A 7502-nucleotide genomic window follows, 5' to 3' on the forward strand; every position below is an offset into this window, starting at 1 on the left:
CCCAACCCCCAAAATCTTTTAAAGGCCATCCAGAGACTGCTCAACCTGGGAACCATCCCATATACAGTCACCAAACCCAGACACTATTGTGGATGCCAGGAAGTTCATGTTGACAGGAGCCTGATATAGCTGTCTCCTGAGAGGCTCTGTCAGAGCCTGAGAGGCAGATGCTCACAGCCAACCGCAGGGTCCCCAGTGGAGGAGTTAGAGAAAAGACTGAAGTTGCTGAAGGGCTTTTCAACCTCATAGGATGAACAATAATATCAACCATGTAGACCCCTAAGAACTCCCAGGGACTACCAACCAAAGAATACACATGAAGAGACTCATGGCTCAACGCATCGTTCAACCCTTCTCTGAGAGGCATTTATTTGAAGTATATGATAATTAACACAAATACTCATAACTGGCCATGATGCAGAGAATAAAACATTTAAAGTGTCAGATGAAAAGGGAAAATATACTTCCCCTCTTCCTCCCTCAAGGGCCCTTTTGGAAGACAGGACAGAAGAGTATATGATCCTAAAGTGGTAGATAATTACATGGAAACATTATCTTTCGTACACAGCAGCTAGCTGCATGTGTGACTTGTAGCAGTTGTTACAGCATGCACAAAATATAGACAATGCCAAGCTAGAGCAAATCCCAGCAAGGAGGGGGCGTGGCATAGAGTCCCACCCTTAGCCATGGTGCAATCTGCAACTGTCAACTGTTGGAAGAGGAAATAACAGTAGCCCTTGGTAAGTGCACCTCTCCGCGAGGACCACATATCCAAGAATACGTGAGCATCACAAATTGGTCTTGAAGAATTTAAGAACTACAGCAGCAACAAAGGATGAAAGTGAGTTGGGAGGGAAAAGGAATGATTGGAGAGGAGTTGGAGAGGAGATTGAACATGACCAAAACATATATCGTGAAATTCTCAAAGACGTAATACAAACAAATGCATAATTCAACGTCTTAGATGTATTGTATCACATAATAAAACTATACAATGATACGTTCACAGCAATGTTTAAGTATAATACCTTAGTTTGTTATATACATCTGAGAGCATCATTCACAGCTTATTTTCTACAAATCTAGCAATAGCCTTAAAGCCATCAATAAAAATATTTTAATGTTATGCTCTTTTTCTCCTTGAAACGTGTACTCAGTCAATGAAATTAACTATGTCTTTCATCTTTGTTTCTTAGTACAAAACTTAAGAGTGCAATTATTATGCAACAGAGTTTAATTTGAGAACTATTTCCTGAAACAAAGCTATAATTCATAATTTTAATTGTTTATAAAAGTTATTTAATCTTGAAAAATAAAAGGTAAAGTATGTAACTTGAATTAATTACTGCAGTAAGTTGCAGAAATTAAAGGACAAGTTGTACTGGATGTCGAACTATATATAAGATGTTCTCCTGAATATTACTTTTGCTGTTTAAGATACTTTTTCTACCATTTTCAGGGTTGTGGAAGTTACACAAACATCTCTTAATCATTATGAAATTGACCATAAAGCTAACAATAATAGTGAATATGTTTCAGAATTAGGCATTATGCTACAATCAATTGATCATGGCTTACAGATTATTTGTTTAGGACACTTGTAAGAAAACTTTCAAAAAAATTATAATATAATTATACCATTTTCTCTTCACTTTTCTCCTTTGAAACTCTCCTTTCGATTCTTCTTGCTTTTTTGTATTAACTATTGTTACACACATATGTATATATGTATATATGGACACTTATATAGACACATTATTTTAGCTTATGTGGGATGTAAGTATGAATATGTCACTCCATTTTAACAATAAGTATCATTCATCATTATTTTCAAACAATACTTTCTGATTAATTTCTATTTAACTGTAAGTGAGGAAATGTAAACTTCTGAAGCATAAATATATATAAGCTAGTACCCAGAAGCTGAAAGTATTTAGAAAAAAAACTTTGCAGCATGTCCACCAGCATTCAAATAAATATCACTCCTGAGAATAAAGCAGAAAGCTTATTTGACAAGTGTTTGAGTTATCCTGAGGCAATTCTATCTAAATGAGAATGTGAATGGTTTTACTATAAAAATAACAGAAGTCTTATTTTCTAGCACACTGGTCAAAGACAAACTAGTAAAAGCATGTAGAAGATGCATCGGTATTCAGAAAAAGAATTCACTGCACAAGACTCTTCATAAAAGAGTTCTAGGCTCTTTCTATGTGGCACCAAAGGAGTATTTCTTATTTATGGACATATTCTCATCATGAATTAGAAAAATGTGCTAGAATAAAAAAAACCTCTGTATTTCTGTGGGTTATGGTGTGAAGACTGTGAAATATACAGGTTTATGATTATTGTCATATCATTTGGATTTATATAAATTTTGTTGTTACCTTTTATCATTTGGAAACTGACTAGTGATTTTTAGATCTTTCTTCTCACTACATTAAACACACAATCCTATAGTAGCTGTTGAATGTCTGAAGGCATTTTAGACTGTCCTATCCTACTATTGCTTTGACAAGGCACAAACACTGTATCATTTCCTTGATCCCAGTTGGAACCAGAAGCCTCCTTGGTAATGTTCCATGACCTGACTTTTTGAATTATCTCATGTCTTATTAATTTAGTTCCATAAAAGAAATTGTGATACACAAAATGTATTTGTAATTTAAACACACAAATATACCCTGGGTATAATTTGGCTGTTAGGCACATGTTCTACCACTGTACTAAATTCCTAACTCCACCTTTTTATTAAAACTAAAGATTGGTCAAATTTAGACTCAGTTTGGTTAATGTTTTTTAATTGTAAATGCTTTGAAATCTCTTTAATTGATCATGTTCTCTCTCACTTTTTCTTTCTCTCTCTCTCTCTCTCTCTTTCTCTCTCTCTCTCTCTCTGTCTCTCTCATTGATGAGGATTGTCTCTAAGTAATCGAAAGATCATTGAATTATTGTTATATCTGTCTAAATGAGCTTGAGTACTTTCTGATATACATAAAATTTTTATCTAGTGTTTGAAAGTGAAACTTTCCTTACATTATATCATATTGTTTCTTACTTCAGGACAACAATTATCCAGGAAAAGGTGCAGACATCCTATATTGTTAAAATTGTACAATAAACTGACTCTTGAAATATCAGATATGTGTTTAATCTACTAAAAAAGAAATCAGGTCATTTTATATTAACTACTGAAATTGAAAAAATATTTACTCACATGTAACAACATTTTTGTATACATGATGTCTGAATTAGTTTTCAGTCTACTATGAACAAGCTAAATTAGTATGGAAAGTAGATCCTCAGATGAGAAAATGCCTCCATCAAATTACCCATAGGCAAGTTTGTATGACAGTTTCTCCATGGTGGTCCTGAGTTGTGTAAACACTCTGAGCAAGCCATATACAGCAGTCGGCAAAACACATTCCTCTTGGCTTCTACATCAGTGTGTACTAACATTTAGTGATTACCAATTTTCTATATCATTATTAAACTCATCAGAGATTTTTGAAACCTGATGCTACTTACTACATGCACAGCCAGTAATGTCAACCCATTTTAGATAATAGCTACCTTTGCCTCTGGCAATAACTTAGATAGGGTTTGGGGTTTTTTGAATTTTTTTGAATATTTTATTTTTTTGCGTTTCAGATGCCATCCCCTTTCCCCATTTCTCCTCCCTAGAAAACCTCTATCCCACCCCCTCCTCATTTTTGCTATCTATACTATTTTAATTACATGCAAGTATTAAGGTCAGTTCTAGGTTGAGGAACTAGCAATACAATAGATGCAAGACAATAAACAGAAATAGTCAAAGAACAAGTAACGCAATAAACAAAGTTCCATGAACACTCCTGTGATCACTGTTTTTAAGGTTTTATCAGGATGACCAAAATATCTGAGCCTACTTCTATGTCCTAGCCCAGCGTCATTTTCATGTCTGATGCCTACTTCCTTGTTCTAGCCTACGATTTAGATTCCTGCCTGAAATTATTTCTTTGTTCTAGCCTAATGTCAGATTCCTGTCTGAAGCTCACTTCCTTGTCCTTGGGACATGCCAGATTCTTGCCAAGCAGCCCCAAAAGCTCTCCACCTCTCCTCCTTTTTTATTTCATAAACAAGACTGAGTATGTCTTAGGTCGTTCTGTCAAGAATGCCTTCCTTACCCATCATGAAATATGCATTATCAAAAGCAATGCACTTGTTTTGTTTTTCTCTGTTTCTTTCTATCGCCTTTGTAAGCATTTTTCTTTGAACCACTGCTGGTATTTGGGATAATTCATACTATTCTTGTCATTTACACTCTCTATGCTATTATCAAAGAGTGTAATTTTATTACCATTATGTATGGATATAATATTTTATATACTAAATTATATATTGTACATACATTATAGTTGTATGTATAAATATAATATTATATATGTGCAGTGCCAAGGTTATCAACATCATAAAACCTATAAAAGTCTGAGATCCCTGTGGCAATCTGCTGGGTGGTAACTTCTCTAAAAGTATCAGACACTTATTAAACTTTAAATAAATACATGAAGTTGTGAACTTCAAAGCTCCCTTGTCCTTCTTTAACTAGGGATATATGATGAAACTGCCACCAATCCGCTCACTAAACCCAGATATTTTCCACAGTTAAGTTAATCTCAGATCTCTAAAGCCCTCCTCCCAATATAAATTAACTTTATTTTCAATGAAAGGACTTGACACAGATGTCTCTTTAATGGATTACTCAGGTGTCTTTCTGTGTCTCTCAATTTCAAAAGGTGTTTACATCATATACTGTCAGAGTACTATCTCTAAAACCAAAATTTGATGGCACCACTCTTCTGCCTATATTGTTTAAGTGGCTTTTAAAGCATCCATTTCTGTGCATTGCTCCACATTATTACTGTTTGTCTCCTTTGACTCATATCTATCTATATTCTACTCTCAAATTGAATGTTCCAGGCTAACCATATGAATTCACAATAATCTCTCTCACCTTTGCATCTGTGCAGACAACTGTGTCATTTCTACCACCTGGAATTATCTTTTTCATTCTCCTTTCTAGACACAATCAATACAAGACCAAATAAAGGCATATAACCTGTTGAAATTCTTAGGATGTTTGAATTTTCTAGGTAATTAAGAATTACAAAGATTACTGTGATTGTATAGTTATAACCAAATTAATTCAGTATTTCTTAGTTAAGGAAAAAATTAAAAGTTAAAAACAACCAGTGGGAGAAATAATGAGTTATAGAGGGTTGAGGTGATCAATATAAGATACTATCAAGGCTTTCAAGAATACCTTAACTGACTCACTCAGAATTTGACAAAGGGTACTAAAGGCATGTATACTCAGCAATATTAATCTTCTGATATTTAGGTTTCACCACTAAGAAATAGAACCTTCAGGAAATAGTGCTATCAAAAGGCCATGCTAGAAAAGAAATCCCACAGAAAATCTAATTTAGTATTAGAAAAATATATTACTATAAAAAAGAATACCTGTCAGTCGGAATTTTTTTTTAAATGAGAGATAGTGTGTTATCCTTAAGAAAGAGTTCAAGTGTGACTTAATTGTCTCTCATCTTCTTCATTGTCATAGAAGTCAAAACTATAATAGGTAGATTCTATATGTATACAAATAAACCAATTACTTGAATAGCATACATATATATAATAAAAGTTGATATTTTGAGAGTTTTATGACTAGTAAGAAAATGATATTAATAATGAACTTTTCCTAAAAATAAAATTTGAAGGATCAATTGAACTTACTGAAGATTTCAGAAACTATTAATACATACAGACTGAAAAAAAGGCAAATGTCCCTATAGTTAGATGTCATAATTGTCTTTTCTAGAAATTCTAGAATGCACAACATAACTTAGTAATGTTATATGTTGAGAGAAATACCATATAAGGTAGATTTATAAAATTAATTTCACTTTGTAAAACCTGTCAATGAACATGAAATAATATATGCTACATATAATCTGTCAAAAGTAAAATTATTAGGTATATCTCTACTAAATCCACATAGGTTTTGGTATGCTGAACCTCATAACCACTGGTGAGAGGAGTCAGAGACTTAAGTAATAGAGAAAACTGCAAATAAAAAAAAATGCATGGAAGACATCACTTCTTTCTGATCTATCCTTATTTCATATGATTCTTAATAAATTTATATTTTTATATAAATGATATATTTCTAAAAATATAAACTTAATATCAGGGGAACCACAATAATAAACTAATTATTAAACAGTGGTAGGTACTATCACATTATTTTAAAGAGCAACTAATTATGAGGTGTCACTAGAGAGTTTTAGTTATTTTATAGCTATAATTATAAAAATTGTATTATGATAGTACAAGGATACTTTGTAATAGTCAGCTCTAACAGACCTAATATATAGCAGATCTTAAAACTTGATGGTTTATTTTGTTATACAGTTTTGTAGGTAGAAATCCATGTTCAATTGGCCATGCTGCATTTGGCCTGCCTTCATTGAGGAAGTCCGTCATGGTGAGAGTATATGGCTGAGAAAGCCACATAATGAGAGATAATCAGGAAGCAAATAGGTAAGCAGGTAGGTAGGTACGTACGTACATACATACATACATACATACATACATATACGTACTTAGATACATAGATCGATAGAAACACAGTTACATAGATAGATACATAGATACATAGACAAATACAAAGATACATAGATAGATGATAGATAATAGATAAATGATAGAAAGACGATAGATAGATAGATAGATAGATAGATAGATAGATAGATAGATAACAGAGACATACATAGAGATGTTCAGAGAGAGACAGAGACATAGACAGTGAAGAAGAGGAGGAGGAAGAAGAAGAAAACAAAGTATTACAATGTTCTAGGAAATATCTTCTAGTGACTCAAACTTTCTTCTTGGTTTCATGTCTTTACTATTCTACTTCTTTATCACAGTGCCTTGCTGTGGACCAAATACTAATTTATGAGTCTTTGGGGGACATGCTGAATCCAAACAACAGAACATGTACAAATCAAGATATCAGATGAGGCTCTCAATGCAGCTTTAGTTATTACAATCAGTTATTTTTGACAAGGATATAAATGACAATATAGTAATAAAAAAAGCAATTAAATAGAGGGCAGGGCGGATACTGTGAGAGTAATGGATAGCTATAGGAAAATAAGGAATTCTAGCTAAAACTTAACACCTTACACAAAAATATAAAAATGGGTCAACTTAAATATAAAATTTATTTTATAAAACTTTGAGAAGAACTAGAAAAAATTTCAGAGACTTGGACTTCTTCCAAAGTTTTTTACGTTATTACCTCAAAACCATTATCCTGAAGATAAAATATTAATACATTGGACCTTATCAAAATTAAAAATGTTTGCTTACCAACTCTCTGCTGAAGGAATGGAAACACTATCGGAAACTTAAGGGTATATATATAAGGGTATATATATACCCTTAAGTTTCCGATAGTGTTT

The 7502-nt window shown here is 32.9% G+C and overlaps 1 protein-coding gene across 1 annotated transcript in view; it reads right to left on the minus strand.

Moving 5' to 3' along the window:
• Positions 1–7502, minus strand: part of Malrd1 (MAM and LDL receptor class A domain containing 1) — a 639509-nt gene that overhangs the window by 352043 nt on the left and 279964 nt on the right. The window lies entirely within an intron of this gene.

Source organism: Grammomys surdaster, unplaced genomic scaffold (assembly GCF_004785775.1).
Source record: "Grammomys surdaster isolate TR1022 unplaced genomic scaffold, NIH_TR_1.0 146, whole genome shotgun sequence".
NCBI lineage: Eukaryota > Metazoa > Chordata > Mammalia > Rodentia > Muridae > Grammomys > Grammomys surdaster.